The 16178-nt window shown below is 43.8% G+C and overlaps 1 long non-coding RNA gene across 1 annotated transcript in view; it reads left to right on the plus strand.

The window, feature by feature from the left end:
* The first annotated feature begins 1968 nt into the window (after positions 1–1968).
* LOC135050727 (uncharacterized) overlaps positions 1969–16178 on the plus strand; it is a 56773-nt gene continuing 42563 nt past the window's right edge. Inside the window, exon 1 of the long non-coding RNA XR_010241771.1 lies at positions 1969–2084. This is a non-coding gene — a long non-coding RNA (uncharacterized LOC135050727). The remainder of the gene's footprint in view (positions 2085–16178) is intronic.

A 16178-nucleotide genomic window follows, 5' to 3' on the forward strand; every position in this document is an offset into this window, starting at 1 on the left:
TCTACCTGAACACACATATATGTGTAGTGCCAATGTTGCGTCACTATATACCTGTATCCCGCATTATACATGCAGTTAGAAACATCATTACTAATAATCCTTGGTACGATGGTCCACCTGTTGAATTTTTTGTTCAGTTATTAACCTTGATACGAGAAATTTCTTCATTTTTTAACGTTTTTTTTTTTACCACCAACGGCTTGGGTGTGGGATGGGGTCCAATGTGGCCCCATCGTACACCAACTCCTTTATGTGCCAGGTTGAACAGAAGCAAAGTTAAGATAGTCATATAGGTCCCAACACTAAATTGTATTTACGCTATATCGACTGTTTATTGTTATTCTATACAGGTTCAGTGGATGACTTAACAACTGCCTTGGATGCACATAATGCATCAATGTTGTTAAATTGACAGTCTCAGCTTAACTGAGATACATTTTCTGGATGTTTCTATAAAGATTCGGGACAATCACATAGCAACATCACTACAAAAGATACGGACCGTAACACATTATTAAAACATGACAGCTTCCACCCATTAGCCCTTTGTGAAGGTTTGCCTTATTCGTAAATGTTACGCGCCAGGTGCATTACCAGTGACCCTGATCAAATAGAATCAGTATTAGACCATTTAGTTTCTAAGTCGTACAGCGAGGATATCCACTACACAATCTAATTAAAAATAAGCAGAAAGTGTTGTGTACTCCTTGTGACCAACACCTGTCACCAAGTGGTAAAACCGATGTGACAGTGAAAAGGATCCCTTGGGTCACGCGTTATACTGAACAAAGTGTGGTTACTAAATGAAAAATGCGCCAATTATGGCCTATTGTCAATACAGATGCTGAACTGTCCAGTTTATTAGGAACCCGTATTATGCCAGCTTATACGAGAAGTAGGAATCTGGGTGACCAGTTGGTCAAATTAGACATTACAGACCTTAATAAACCAGCAGAAGTGCCACATTTTTTAATGAAGAAAGCGGGCTGCTATCGTTGTATTTGGTGTATCACCTGTAGATCCATGTTAACCGCTAACTTTGTACTTCATCCATATACTGGTAAAAAAATCTTTATTATGTATCCACTTACCTGCACTTCACGATTTATTATATACGTCCTGTCTTGCCCATGTGGTCTACACTATGTGGGCAAGACAGAATGGCAGTTTAAGGAAAGAATGGCGAACCACAGGCTGGCCATCAGGTCCTCTTTGGACACAGGGACCAGTGACTAACCCTTGGCAAGACATTGCCAACAGGTTGGGCATAGTGTGGCCAGCATTTGCGCTAAAATCATTGACCATGTTCCTCCACATCATAGCCAATAGGGGTGGTATTCATGTGACCGCCGGTCAGCTGACCGACAGTCACATGACCTCCTCCGCCAGCCCGACGGGTCACTGTCCCAATGGTCGGCATGCAAACCAACAGGGACTATTTCCACTCGTGGGTGTCCACGACACCCATAGAGTGGGAATAGAACCCGTGGCGACCGCAGGTTGCCACCGAGCCCGCAGCGTGGCTAGCGCAGCGAGCCCGCAAGGGGCTTGCTGCACTCGCCCCTCCACGCCGGGATCCCGGCGTCGGTATGCTGCCGGGATCCCGGCGTCGGTAAGCTGACCGGCGGTCAGGAGACCGCCGGTCAGCCGTACTACACCCGCTAATAGGGGTCAGAAGTTACTACTGTTAGAAAGTAAATGGATGCATCTATTGAATACATTAGCCCCTAGAGGGCTAAACGAACACACCGGATTAAATGCATTTATATAATTGGCCAAACATATAGATGGTGTAGCTTTCAAGTATCTTTGCCCTGTAATTATACATAGTAGAGTATTTCTAATAGATGCGCTTTAAGCTGTACATACGCCGTGATTATTCTGTTTTTAAGCCATTCGTCATATAATGTTTTTAATGTTTCTTGTATGTTGGTGATTAGTCTTTATACATATTTGTTATAGGCTACCATGGTGATGGCGCCGGTGCACGCACCTGCAGAGAGTCGGTTTAATGATGTCATCAGCCTGCGTGGGAGGGATCTCCGTGAAACGCATGGCGGTAACACTCGGCCAGTACGGCGCGGGTAAGTGCACTAAGCCAATAGGGTGGTGAGGGTATTTAATCTGCACATTTGTTATTGTACGTTTATTCCTGACGACGGGCAGTTGCCCGAAACATATGTCGAATAAAAGAACAATTTCTACGACTTGATGTTCGTCTCCTGAGTGCCGCCTATCCACTACCGACTACACATGGGTTTGCTACCTAAGGAAGGCACCGGAGCATGATGCACTATAAAGGAGTGCCGGGATATATTGTTTCCCTATATATATATATATATTTTTATATATATATATATATATATATATTAGAAGATAGTCGATTACCAGTACTGCACTAAATGTTTATTCTCTCTTGGGAGTCTTTAGATGTGAAAACTCTAAGGTTCACTTTTATTGGAACCTTTTAGAGAATATTTTGGCAGCAAGACCCAGAAAATGGTCCTCTGCCAGGGAGCACCTGTAGTAGATAGATAAAGAGCAGATTTCTAAAGGGGTGCCTATACTTAGTAGTTTGAACCTTTTTAGGGATATTTAGACTTTTTGTAGTGGTACAACAGATAGCAGTTCTGTACTTCTGTACTTTAAATCTTAGTCATTGAGTACAATCCAATAGAAACATTTCATAATAACATATAACAATTTATTAAAAAGTTTTCAAACATTAGTAGCAATAGAACAATACAGTTGGGGTAGAGATTTTCCTCCCTCAATCAGGCTTGTAAATTGTTACTGTATATGTTTTTATGAAATGTTTCCACTGGATTGTACTCAATGACTAATGGGCCCTACACAGTAGGCGATGTAACTGAACGATATGAACGTTCTCGTTCATTAATGAACGAGAACTCATTCATGTCATTCAGTGTGTAGGCACCAACGATGAACGATGCGCGGCCCCGCGCTCGTTCATCGTTGGTGTCGGGTCGCTTATGCATGCAGGCCAATATGGACAATCTCATTCATATTAGCATGCACTGCTATGGAGCCGGGTGACGGGGGGAGTGAAGAAACTTCACTCCCCACTGCCGTTGGGTCGCCCATCTGCCGTATCGGCATTCGGGTAGCTCGAAGGCAGGTCGCCGAATGTGTAGGGCCTATAAGATTTAAAGTACAGAACTGCTATCTCTTGTACCACTTCAAAAAGTCTAAATACCCCTAAAAAGATTCAAACCACTAAGACTATGCACCCCTTGAGAAATCTGTTTTATATATATATATACTGTTTATAGTATTCTTTTACACACAAATCCACTGGAGTGCCACTGTTTGCTATTATATATCTACCCCTTGAGCTGAGCACCGTGGATGTTGTTGTTGAGATTGGGAGTAACGGACATTGCAAATAAATATATATATATATATATACAGTTGTACTGTATGTCACGAACACTATATATATATATATATATATATATATATATACACACACACACAGTATATAATTTGCGACAATTGTTGATGCGTCCGACCCTACAACCATGCACCACAAACCAAACATGGCTTGCGAGGAGAAAATTGGGCTGTTTCCGATGTCCGGACTGTACAACATGTAGATCTATGATGAGTGGATCTTCCTTTGTTCACCCACAAAGTGGAAAACGAATTCCAATTAAACACAAGTTGTCGTGCACGTCTGACTTTGTGATATACATTATCATCTGCCCTTGTGGGCTATACTATGTGGGACTCACTACACGGTGTTTCCGTGAACGCATGGCGAACCACCGTTACTCCATCAGACAAGCATTAGAGACCAATAAGACGGATAAACCAGTAGCTAAACACTGGCTACAACAAAAACATTCAGTCTCAAGTCTAAAATGCATGTTAATTGACCATATTCCATCAACGATCCGAGGTGGTGATAGAGAATTGAAATTGAAACGACGTGAATCACGGTGGATTTTTGAATTAGAGACACTTATCCCATTAGGTCTCAATGAGACAAATCCATATGGTATCTTCCTAGGATAATTTGCAGTCATGGTGTATTTACATTTACATTTTATCTACTTTGTTTCAGGCATATTTGTATATATAGTTCTGTGACCCGGGTTTATGTTGTGGCTCTTTTGATACCAGCCAGTAATATGGCGGCCTCATTAAAGCCCTATATACCCCGTGGCCTGCATAATATATATATTTTTATTGTTTAAAATATTTTTTCATTCATTTTTCCTTTAATGATGTATTAAAAGTTACGTTTTATTATAAATTTTTAATTTTCTAATATGTGGGAGAAATTGTACACCACCATCTATTTGAGATCCCCGGCCGACCTACTTTGTAACATCTGCGCTTGTCACCCTTTTACATGTTACTATATTTGTATTATTCTCCGTTTTTTTTGGACTTGTTGTCATCTTTATTGACATGTATGTCATCTCCTTTATATAGTTGTGCGTTCCAGGTACCGCTGGAACGCATTTTGACTCTCCACTTCCTATTTTTGGCTCTTATTACCCCACTTCCGGTTTACGGAAGTCACTTCCGGTTAGCGCGTGCGTTCCAGCAACTGCTGGAACGCATGGACCACTTCCTGGTTTCTTTGAATCTTGTATGTGGTGCGGTTTTTGATAACCAGCACCGTTTACAATAAAAAACATATTCCATGGGGGTTAACACGAAGGTGCTATACACCCTTCCCCCATAGTAGTTGCATTGTATACAAATCAGGTTTTAGCTCCTAATTGACAGTCTAGTATAGAACAGGAAGTGACATATGTAGGAGGGGCGTGATACTCAAATTGATGATGGTATAAATACTTGTAGATGTTGAACATGTCTGGCACTCTGCTTCTGGTGCTCTGTCACCACACAACACCGCTTTGCTGTCCTGACAAAGATCACTGGGATGTGATCGAAACGTCGACCAGAGAATGTACCAATAAATGACCTTTTGACCTTTTTAAGAAATAATTGGTGAGTGCCCTCTTTTTCAAAAGACTATTATCAGGAACCCAAAAAATTCCTTGGAGTTGAGCACCACCGTGTTGTCCCCTGGAGATTCAGTACAGTGCGGATGCTTGCATGTTCTATATATATTATACTGTATAGCACACATGCCTATCACAAACACACACAGAGCTATATCTATAGCACACATGTATGTCACAAACACACACTCATAGCTGCACGCACGCACGCACACGCACACACACACACACACACACCTCTATAGCACACATGTATGCCACAAACGCACACAGATAGTGTTTTGCAGTGCCATACAAAGGACAGTACAGGGAGACAAAACTTAGCATTACAGTAAATAAATAATAGAAATAGAGTACTGGTAACAAAGAGCACCACAATTCTCAAGACATAGGGCCTAATTCTGAGTTGATCGCAGCAGCAATTTTGTTAGCAATTGGGCAAAACCATGTGCACTGCAGGGGGGACAGATATAACATGTGCAGAGAGAGTTAGATTTGGGTGGGGTGTATTCAAACTGACATCTAAATTGCAGTGTAAAAATAAAGCAGCCAGTATTTACCCTGTATAGATACAAAATAACCCACCCAAATCTAACTCTCTCTGCAAATGTTATATCTGCCCCCCCTGCAGTGCACATGGTTTTGCCCAACTGCTAACAAACTTGCTGCTGCGATCAACTCAGAATTAGGCCCATAATACAGCTAAGATGTAAGTAGAGAGGGACTGATCATTGTACTACTAGGGGCAGGTGGCCATAGATGGAGATGAGCCTTTACCAGCAGGAGAAAAAGCGGGTAAAGATGGTCGCTGAGTGGGGGAGAGCTGCGAGTGAAATGTGTTGAGAAGAGGGCTTAGATAACAAGAGAAAAGAGGGCCCTGCTCTGAAGAGCTAACAATCTAATGGGAAGGGTCGACAGACAGATGACATGAGGTGCAAGCAAGGGAGAGGTAGCCTGATGGCAGTATTTAAGCAAAGCTGAGATGTTCAAGGCATGAGGCAGGGGGATGGAGGAGCAGCCTCAGGACTAGGTTATGTGTCGGGAGGGTATGCTTTGATGAATAGGTGGGTTTTTAGTGCCAGTTTGAAGCTTTGCAAGGTCGGGGAGAGTCTAATGGAGCGGGGAAGTGCGTTCCACTGAAGGGGTGCAGCACGGGCATAGTCTTGAACTCGAGCATGGGAAGCAGTGACCAGGGCGGTGGAGAGGTGACGGTCATTGCTCAACCGTAGGGGGCGGGAGGGAGCATGAAGGGAGAGGAGGTTGGAGATGTAGGGAGCAGTGGAATTAGAGATGGCCTTGTATGTGAGGGTAAGGAGTTTGAAGAGGATTCTGTAGGGGAATGGGAGCCAGTGTAGATTTTGTCGAAGGGGAGTGGCAGATGTGGAGCGGCGGGAGAGGAAGATAAGCCTAGCTGCAGAGTTCATGACAGATTGGAGCGGAGCAAGATGGGAGCAAGCGTGGCCTGTGAGGAGAACATTGCAGTAATCGAGTCGTGAGATGACCATTGAGTGGATGATAAGTTTAGTTGCACTCTGGGAGAGAATTGGCCTGATGCGAGCAATGTTGCGTAGCTGGAACCGACAGGATTGTGCCAGAGCTTGGATGTGGGGTGCAAAGGAGGGGGAGGAGTCAAGAGTGACGCCCAAGCAGCGGGGTTGGGGAATGGGGGAGATGGTGGTGTTGTCAACAGTGATAGAGATATTGGTAGGGGGTCCAATAGGATTCCCCGCTCCACAAACCCACCCACATGTGAGACACACACCTGCTAGTTGTTGCAGTCAGTGGAGAGACAGTCACTGTCTCACCCAGCCAGCTCTCGGTCACAAAGCCACATGGAGACTGCCTGAGAGGAGCTGCGCTCTCAAGCTCCCCCTACTGTACATTCAGCCAGCCTCTTAGTTTAAATAAAAGGATGGAGGCTGCTGCAGCATTATAGATAGCCTGAGGAGCTTCTTAAAACAAAAAGACACATTGGTTAGCTGCGCCGATGGATCGGCGGGCAAGGGGGTTTCCAGGTACTCGGAAACCCCCCCTGCGGGCGGGTATATAAAACACCCCAATTTCTCCCCTTTTTAGTTCTAGCCACAAAGGGGTGCATAGTAGAACATGCAATTTAGGGGCTGCCTTGTGTACAGCACAGGAGCACATGAAATCATGGACATTGTCCCTAATTGCTTTGATCCCTTAATTTCTTCCTTTGGCTGGTGTAGAGTTGACAACTAATCAGTCATAGCTGTGTATACAAGGACAATGATCAGCAGGCAATGACAGTATAAATAACAGAGATACAGTATTCTATTGGACATGTATACTGTACAAAACATCTGAACATGTTCTCAATGAAAACTATATTACCTAAGCAATGAGCACAATTCATTCTGACTAAAAAGATGCCTCAAGCTCTGAAAATAATTACAGATTATTTCTGTCTTTAATTAGTATTTATTTCTCCTTAGTTTTAAACTTTGATTCCGCCCTTTAATTATTCTGTTTCCATTTTAAATAGCCACAATACCACAACACACATTAGGATACTGACACCAGATGGCTTCTATAGTTTTTACAACATAATGAAAAATGCACATACATCAACAACATGCTCAAATATATGTCTCATCAAAGATGTGTGACCAAGATGATTCAGATCTGTCCTTTGTGTTTTTCTTTGTTACAGTTACGTTGTTTTACACTGGTATTACTGGTATAACACTGGTATAACACTTCTCTTTTCAACAAACATTGGCCCTCATTCCGAGTCGTTCGCTCGGTAATTTTCATCGCATCGCAGTGAAATTCCGCTTAGTACGCATGCGCAATATTCGCACTGCGACTGCGCCAAGTAATTTAACAATGAAGATAGTATTTTTACTCACGGCTTTTTCTTCGCTCCGGCGATCGTAGTGTGATTGACAGGAAATGGGTGTTACTAGGCGGAAACACGGCGTTTTATGGGCGTGTGGATAAAAACGCTACCGTTTCCGGAAAAAACGCAGGAGTGGCCGGAGAAACGGGGGAGTGTCTGAGCGAACGCTGGGTGTGTTTGTGACGTCAAACCAGGAACGACAAGCACTGAACTGATCGCAGATGCCGAGTAAGTCTGAAGCTACTCTGAAACTGCTAAGTAGTTTGTAATCGCAATATTGCGAATACATCGGTCGCAATTTTAAGAAGCTAAGATTCACTCCCAGTAGGCGGCGGCTTAGCGTGTGTAACTCTGCTAAAATCGCCTTGCGAGCGATCAACTCGGAATGAGGGCCATTATTCCTTACATGTGACTGAAGTAGAAGATGTACTGCGCCCAAGGATTATGATACTTATCACTAACAATGCTTACCTCCTTTGCACAATGGCTAACTGTGCAGACTGCACAAGTTGCTACAAATAAACCATTGTGTTTGTGTAAGTTTTGCAACAATGGACCCAACACAGAAACAATAGTTATGATGTAATTGGTGCATAACCTACAATAGTAAACACCAATCATAATCTATTTGTGTGTCTGGCCGAACTTTTTTTTTTTTTTTAAAGAAAATGAAATGCATTTAACTTAAAATTTGTTTTTCTGTGCCAGCAAATAGCAACATCAATCCAAAGAACACCAACAGGGCAAGATTAACAATGGGGCGGATGGAGCTCCAGCTCCAGGCATCCACAGAAAAACAAAAAAAGCCTCTACTTAGTGGTGAAACTAGTCAGGGGACCTACCCCATACTATTATTGCATACCTGAGCCGCTTGTTTCATTCGGAAAGACTTTTCCCGGTGTGCGCATGAGCTCAGTGTTCAGCGGCACTGACTGCACCACTCGTCCATCCGGGCTAGAAGTGCTGCGGCAGTGAGCTGAAACCTAAACCACTGCATGTTGGACCTGGGAGGGCATTACTATAGCCGGATAATTTGGTAATACCATCATCTTCACCGGGTCCTTGACTGTTGATATACTTTTGGGACTTGTAGTTTCACAAAACACACTTCTAGCCATAGGAGGCTCTTTCTATTTCCAATATATGCATTGAAATCATTGGGACTAACTATACAATCATATTATATTATTTTCTACCAGCATAAACTATCATTTGTAGCTCATATGTATGAACTGGATTATTTACTATCATGTGCAATTTAATGATTTTATATACTCAACTCTATAAAATATTGTACATTTGTATCTTGTAGTAAATCTATATTTTACTTTTTATTGGTGCGTCTTGAACTTCACTTATTTTGCTATACTGGTATTAAATATTATTAATACGGGTATTTGGTTTTGAATAGCACAGTTTCACACACAGTTTGTGTTCATTCTGTTTATTAGGGTTTTTCACTAATTACCTTTAAACTAGCTGCTGCTATTAATTAATTCTATGTATACTTTTGAATACACACATCATATAAGTATTACAATTGTATTTTTAGTTCTAATGTATTTACAGTATGGCCAATGGTACAAGTATGTAGGTACACTCGGATACGGCGTACCCTTAAGAATTGGCAGTGATTACGCAGTTCCACCCACCACACACTTTGCACCCATGACCGCCATTACCCAAATTATAATGTGCCACCAAGCAACAAGACCGTGGTGCTTGGCAGCATGATAGAGCCACCCACTTTGTCAGGGTTACTGGGAGTGCAACGTTGACGTCATGATGTCACATCATGCTTCCTTCTCTGGCGGCTGTGGCAGGCGCAAAGAGAGGAGCCTGGATGCACTTTCCCGTGGCGTCCCTTGCTGGGAGCAACAGTGCCGCTGTTTTCCTTCACTTGGCTTGTTTGATGCATCAGCACTGAGCGGCTTTTGTTCTTCACAGGCTGGGCAGCTTGGCATATCTATGGCTTCACTGTGTGGGGCAGGCCGGCGCTACCCGCTAAGCATGGTCTGCAAAGCAGGGAGGCGCCGAGTCGGAGCGCTTAATAATGTGTGCTGTTCTTGCTGGCTGCCAGCGCCTTTCACTCTGATAGGCAGCCACGGTGGTGGCAGCATGAAGAGCGGCTCCCCCTTCCCCGCTTCTTTACAAATGGTGCCACACTGTAATCCCATTTGCTGCTGGCTGCCGCTGCTGCCAGAGCCTGTCACATGTACCACAGGCAGCGCAAGCAGCATGAAGAGCTGTGTCCGCAGCGCAGACATGTAATTAACATGTGCCGCAGCTCCTCTCCCGACCTCCGCCTCCCCAGTGGGCTGCTTTCAATCAAATAGATAGCCCTGTAACTCCCCCCTCTGGGTGCCCTCACCCTCCCTGTAACTCCCCCCCTCTCAGCGTCTCTACCCTCACCGTCCCTGTAACTCCCCCCTCAGTGCCCCTACCCTCACCCTCCCTGTAGCTCCCCCCTCAGGGTGCCCTCACTCTTCCTTTAACTCCCCCCTCAGTGCCCCTGCCTTCACCCTTCTTTTAACAACCCGTCTGCGCCCATGCCCTCACTTTCCCTCTAACACCCTATGAGCGTTCATGCATGCACCCTCCCTGTAACTCCCTGTCAGCGCCACTGCCCTCACCTTTCCTCTAGCTCCCATCAGTGTAATCTCGGAACTGTTGAATTTGCCCCCTGCCTATTCAATTGCGGGCCGTTTTCGCCCATTTTTAAGGCATTTTCACCAATGCCTTTTCACCTTTTTTGTGTGTGAAAAGGCATTGGTGAAAAATGCCTCAAAATTGTCAAAAATGGCCCGTGTTTTCCCCGGCGCAGGTGAAAAAATATGTGGATTCGCTGATTATTTTTTTAGTTTTAGATTTTTATTTCATTTTTACAGCTTTCAACACACAGATATATAACATACACAAAGAGAGAGAAGAGAGAAGTGCCTGGGTCCTGATGCTGTGGAACCACAAGTACCATCATGCCCTGACAGACATTACAGGATAGAGCATGCTTGGACTTGTGGTTCCACCATAGCTGGAGAGCAGACATTGCCTACCTCCGAGTTCTTATGATTTTTGTACAGGACCATAGCTAGGTGTGTGCAGAGTGTTCTTGGCCAACAGTACATAGGCACTGAGGACAGAGAACCAGCACGTAATGTGTAAAAGGGAGCTCTGCCTGCCGTAATGTGTAAAAGGGAGCTCTGCCTGCCGTAACGCGTAAAAGGGAGCTCTGCCTGCCGTAACATGTAAAAGGGAGCTCTGCCTGCCGTAACATGTAAAAGGGAGCTCCGCCTGCCGTAATGTGTAATAGGGGCATGGAGTAATGTGTAAAATGGGGCTCTGCCTGGCGTAATGTGTGTAAGTGGCGTCATTTGATTAATGGAGACCACTATTCAGCGTAATATGAATTGGTATTATTTTGTTGCCACGCCCCTTCTACATAAAGCCACACCCCTATAGTTTTGGCACGCACCTACAGCGCGCACTGGCACTATTTTAAATATGGTGTGTGTGTGTGGGGGGGGGGGCGCTGAGGCTGTTTCTTGCACACAGCGCTAACATGTCTAGTTATGGCACTGCTCCTCAGTTTCCCTGCCTGCACCTCCCCGTAATTCCATCTCAGTGTCCCTGCCTACACCCTCCTCGTAATTCCTCCTGAGTTTCCCTGCCTGCACCCTCCCTGTAATTCTCCCTCAGTGTTCCTGACCTCAGCTTCCCTGTGACTCCCCCTCAGTGTCCCAGCCCCCACACTCCTGTAATTCCCTTTCAGTGTCCCTTCCCGCACCCTCCCTGTAATTGCCCCTGTGTCCCTGACCTCAGCCTCCCTGTAGCCCCTCCCTCTCATTTTCCCTACCCAAACCCTCCCTGTAATTCCCCCTTAGTGTCCCTGACCTCCGTCTTCCTGTGACTCCCCGCTCAGTGTCCCTGCCCACACCCTCCTGTAATTCCACCTCAGTGTCCCTGCCTGTACCCTCCCCGTAATTCTCCCAGTGTCCATTCCTGCATACTCTTGTAATTGCCCCTCAGTGTCCCTGACCACACCCTCCCTGTAATTGCCCCTCAGTGTCCCTGACCTCAGCCTCCCTGTAAGCCCTCCACCTCATTGTCCCTACCCTCACCTTCCCTGTAATTCTTCCTCAGTGTCCCTGACCTCAGCCCCTCTGTAACTCCACCTTCTGTGTCCCTGGGTGGGGGAGGTGGGGGGCACCAGTTCCTTATTTTGACAGGGGCGCTCAGACCTCTAGATACACCCCTGATTATATCTCCTGTTTCCTCTATACATCTTCAACAGATAACTACTTGATCCGGCCATATCCTATGCATATACAGTATGTTCGGTAAAACATACTCATGTATTTCTCTCTATGCGATACAGACTTTGACATTCTATGTATAGATTGAAACATCTGGGATCATTGTCTTTCATCTAAAACAAACCCCAAATCTTGTTCCCCAATGTGAAGTATTTCTGTCTACAGACAGTCACCTGGCTCCAAATAATACAAGGACAATAAAATACAGTAATCAGCACTTCACAGTTTATGATCTATAAAAATGTCCATTAATCTTCTTTACCTCAAAACATTGGGAATAAGATTCCATCATGAAGAGAAGCCGGTCTCACAGCAAACTCGCACGTGAGTTTCATTTGTAATTCAATTACAAATTCACAATGCTTTTTCAGATGAAATTCAAATTTTTTTGGCCACACCCCCTCAGCATGTGAAAGGTAGAAAATCTTTATTTTAATGTCAAAATACCAAGACACAGTGTAGAATCTCTGGTACATCCCTCATAATGAATAATACTGCATTGGGAGGGATTTACATAGCATTAATTGTACAAAAAAAAAGCGCAATAAGAGAGACGAGGGAAGTGATGTATTGATGGGAGAGGGCTTTTTGAAATTGCAGATAAGAGTTAAAAGTGTTTATTGCAACATTTTACACATTTGTATAAAACACTGAAATTACTATACAGACATTTTTCTGTACCCCAAAAAGCTGTAAAAACTAATTTGATGGAAAACACCTGTTGGCTATCATTTTGATACAATTAATAAAAAGTGGAAAAAACAGTCATTTGACAGAAGAAAAAACACAGAATGGAATCTTTTTTACAAGTGCTTAAAGATGAACTGCAGCTGTGCTCTTCCAAGGAACGCTGATCTGCCAATCAGCACCATACCATATAGAAAAACAAAAAACCTTGAAAAACTCCACAGCGCTGTCCTTAGTCAGCTTATACCATGTAAATCTGATCCTCTTGCACTTTTATATACAAGTATCTGTAACTTCTATCACCATTCCAAGGCATTGGACAAAGACCCAGATTGGGTAGAAACGCATTGGGAGCAGTAGGTGGATTTGGTCACTTTCGAATAAGGACAGAGTCGGGAGCCGTTTGTATGAGACGGAGCAAACAGCGGGAGGATCAGCAGCATAGGAGTTGTGCTCGGGACAGAGGACCTGAGGACGGCCCCGGGTAACAGGATTCTCGGTGGTAAGGCAACATTGTGTCCATATTTGGCATCCAGGAGGTCCGGTGAGATAATTCCATGTTTTTTTTAACATCTAAAGCGCCGAACTGTCTAACCACTGAACTCTGTACTGAATATAACAAGGAGTAGTGCAATGTTTTAAAGATTTTTAATAAATACATTGTTGTTTGTTTTTATCCATGGCTGGACTGCATATGTGACTCTTATGGATGTGAGTAACAGAATTGGAATGGTGATAGAAGTTACAGGTACTTGTATATAAAAGTGCGAGAGGATCAGATTTTCAGATTTACATGGTATAAAGCTGACTAAGGGCAGCGCTGTGGAGTTTTTCAAAGCCATTTCACACAGTTTAAAAACCTCCCGTACTTCCTCAATGTCAATAACAGCTTCTATATGGTCTGGCTATCTTAGTTGTCACTTTTTGGGGCGCAGGATGTTTTTTTTTTTTTAAGAATATTTTATTGTAGAACTGCATACATAAATACAAATACAGTATATTGTATCAGTGTAGGATGGTTTTTTTAATGTACTTTTTTTATGCACTTCTGCAAGGACACATATGGCAGAAAAGTGCACCCTTGACGCGAGTTCCATTAATTTGCATTTCTATTTGAATCTCGTACTTCATGGGAGCGCACATTGTCACAATGTATGTAAGTTTTATGATGTGTGTTTGTTTTGCAAACTTGTACCTAATCAAATTATCACTATATGTTATGTTCCAAAAAGACTTTCAATAGAATCCCCAACGCTCTGTCAAAGTCAGAAAAATATCATGATGCACACTACCATATTTGCACCTCATGCGTGTCCCCGCTGCGCGTGCCCACGCTCTCCCGTGCGTACGCATACCCGCTGGTGCATGCACCCGCAGGCGCACGGTATGCGCATTTACGGTAGAGTTTGTGTGCGTCTAGCGGGCGACTCGATCGTTACATATTTTGACCATGTAATGTATTTTGTAGATTATGGTCCCTTTGATAGAATCTGAAAGTTTAGTTAATGTAGCATGTTCATAGACAAAGAGATCCCTCTTTGTTTGATACGAAGGGTCAGACAGAGGTTATACAGTGGTGTTTCGTATCCATCGGAAGAGTATTTAATTAGCAATATTCCGGTGTTGGTTTGAAGCGGATTAATCGCTCGTGCGAATAGTTATGGACATAAGAAGTTTATGGACTTTTACTATTATTTGCACTTACTTATCCATGCGGCGGGAAACCTAGTTTCCCACCCACCTGAGCAGTTGGAAATAGTCACAGCCCACCTGTATGAATCAACCTATGACCTTTTGTTATAATGCAAAGACGAATTCCTGTGTCCAATGAACAATAAGAATGTAGGGACCATTGTACTGTATTGTGTGTAGTGTATATAAGGTCAGCCAGCCTGAACAGCTCCCCCACTCTCTCCACAAAGGGTTATCATATTGACAAACTTGGGGTCTGGTACCAGGCTGTGCTGCGATCGTTCCCAGTGTGTGTGTGTGTGTGTGTAAGTAATTATCTGTAATCATCTTGCTCTTTGTTTGTATTGGCCACATTTTCTCTCTCTTTCTGTTTAGTTTAAGATTGTAACGTTATTGTATATTTCTGTCTAGATATTCTGTTAGATTTATATGTTAGTATGTAGTGTATGACTTGTAAACTGTTTTTCCCCTTTTCGATATAACTTAAAGCTTGTTAGTAAAAGGTGTTGGATCCTTAGCACGGTATTGTGTATTCATTATATTGCAGAGGGTAATAGGAGCGTCTCTATCGCTCAAACAGCTTTAGTGTAAACAAGGTTAAGCAGCGTTATATCGCTACAGTGTTTCAGTACAAGGTCTACAGTATAAGAATATCCTTTCTGTGTGTTACATTCAAGGTCTAATGATTGTTATCTTGTGAGCGTCTGCGCCGCTCGTGATCTCCTCGTGGGCTCGAGCGTCCGCTACGCTGATAGCGTAGCATTACGGTAGTCGCTCACCTATAGTGTGCCCGATACCAACAGCGTATTCTCGCGAGCGATACCAACAGCGTATTCTCGCGAGCGTTTGTGTCGCTCGAGCGGCTCGCTCCCGATACAGCGTCCGCTACGCTAAGAGCGTACCCTTACGGTACCTCGTACGCCAATTGCGTACTGTGTCTCTTAACCTCTTAGAGTGTTTAATAAGGTAATCAAATCGACATTCTCAATTGAGGGCTCATCCGTCCTCCACACATCCATCCGCACTAGCTAAAACAGACTTTATCTGTCAGCAAAGGGCGGGAACGCAGTATCCTTTCGTATCCGTATTGGTGGTGAGGGATACAGTAGTGCTGGCTAGATAAGCGTCTGTTTCGCTACGCTGTAGGAGTGCTGGGGTGGAATCCGGAACCGGAGGTAAGAACAATACGCTAGTATCTTTTAAAACTGTTTATTTCTGCTTTTGCATACGCACACACGCATGCACGCACGCATCTACATTGTTGCAGCTCACTTTCTTGTTGCCATTAGAAATTGATTATTAGATACGTGCTGAAGAATTTAGTGCTATTTAGTTAAAATTACAAAGGAAAATTGTTAAGGGTATAAGTGTAAAGGACACACACACAGCATAGCAAATACTGTGTGGTGTACGGTAAGCGATTTCTGTTGAATATTGTTTACATTGATAGAAACGTGTTGATTGTGTCGCTGTGGGCGTATCTGCACTTTGTGCATAAGGGTCTCGGACAACGTGCGAAAGCACGTACGTGACGCAAAGACATACACACGTGGTGTGTTTTACGCAACGGAACGTACGCATACGCCCATTGAGACTCAAATCACACAATAACCTTGTTTAGGG

This window comes from Pseudophryne corroboree, chromosome 2 (assembly GCF_028390025.1).
Source record: "Pseudophryne corroboree isolate aPseCor3 chromosome 2, aPseCor3.hap2, whole genome shotgun sequence".
NCBI classification, from domain to species: Eukaryota; Metazoa; Chordata; class Amphibia; order Anura; family Myobatrachidae; genus Pseudophryne; species Pseudophryne corroboree.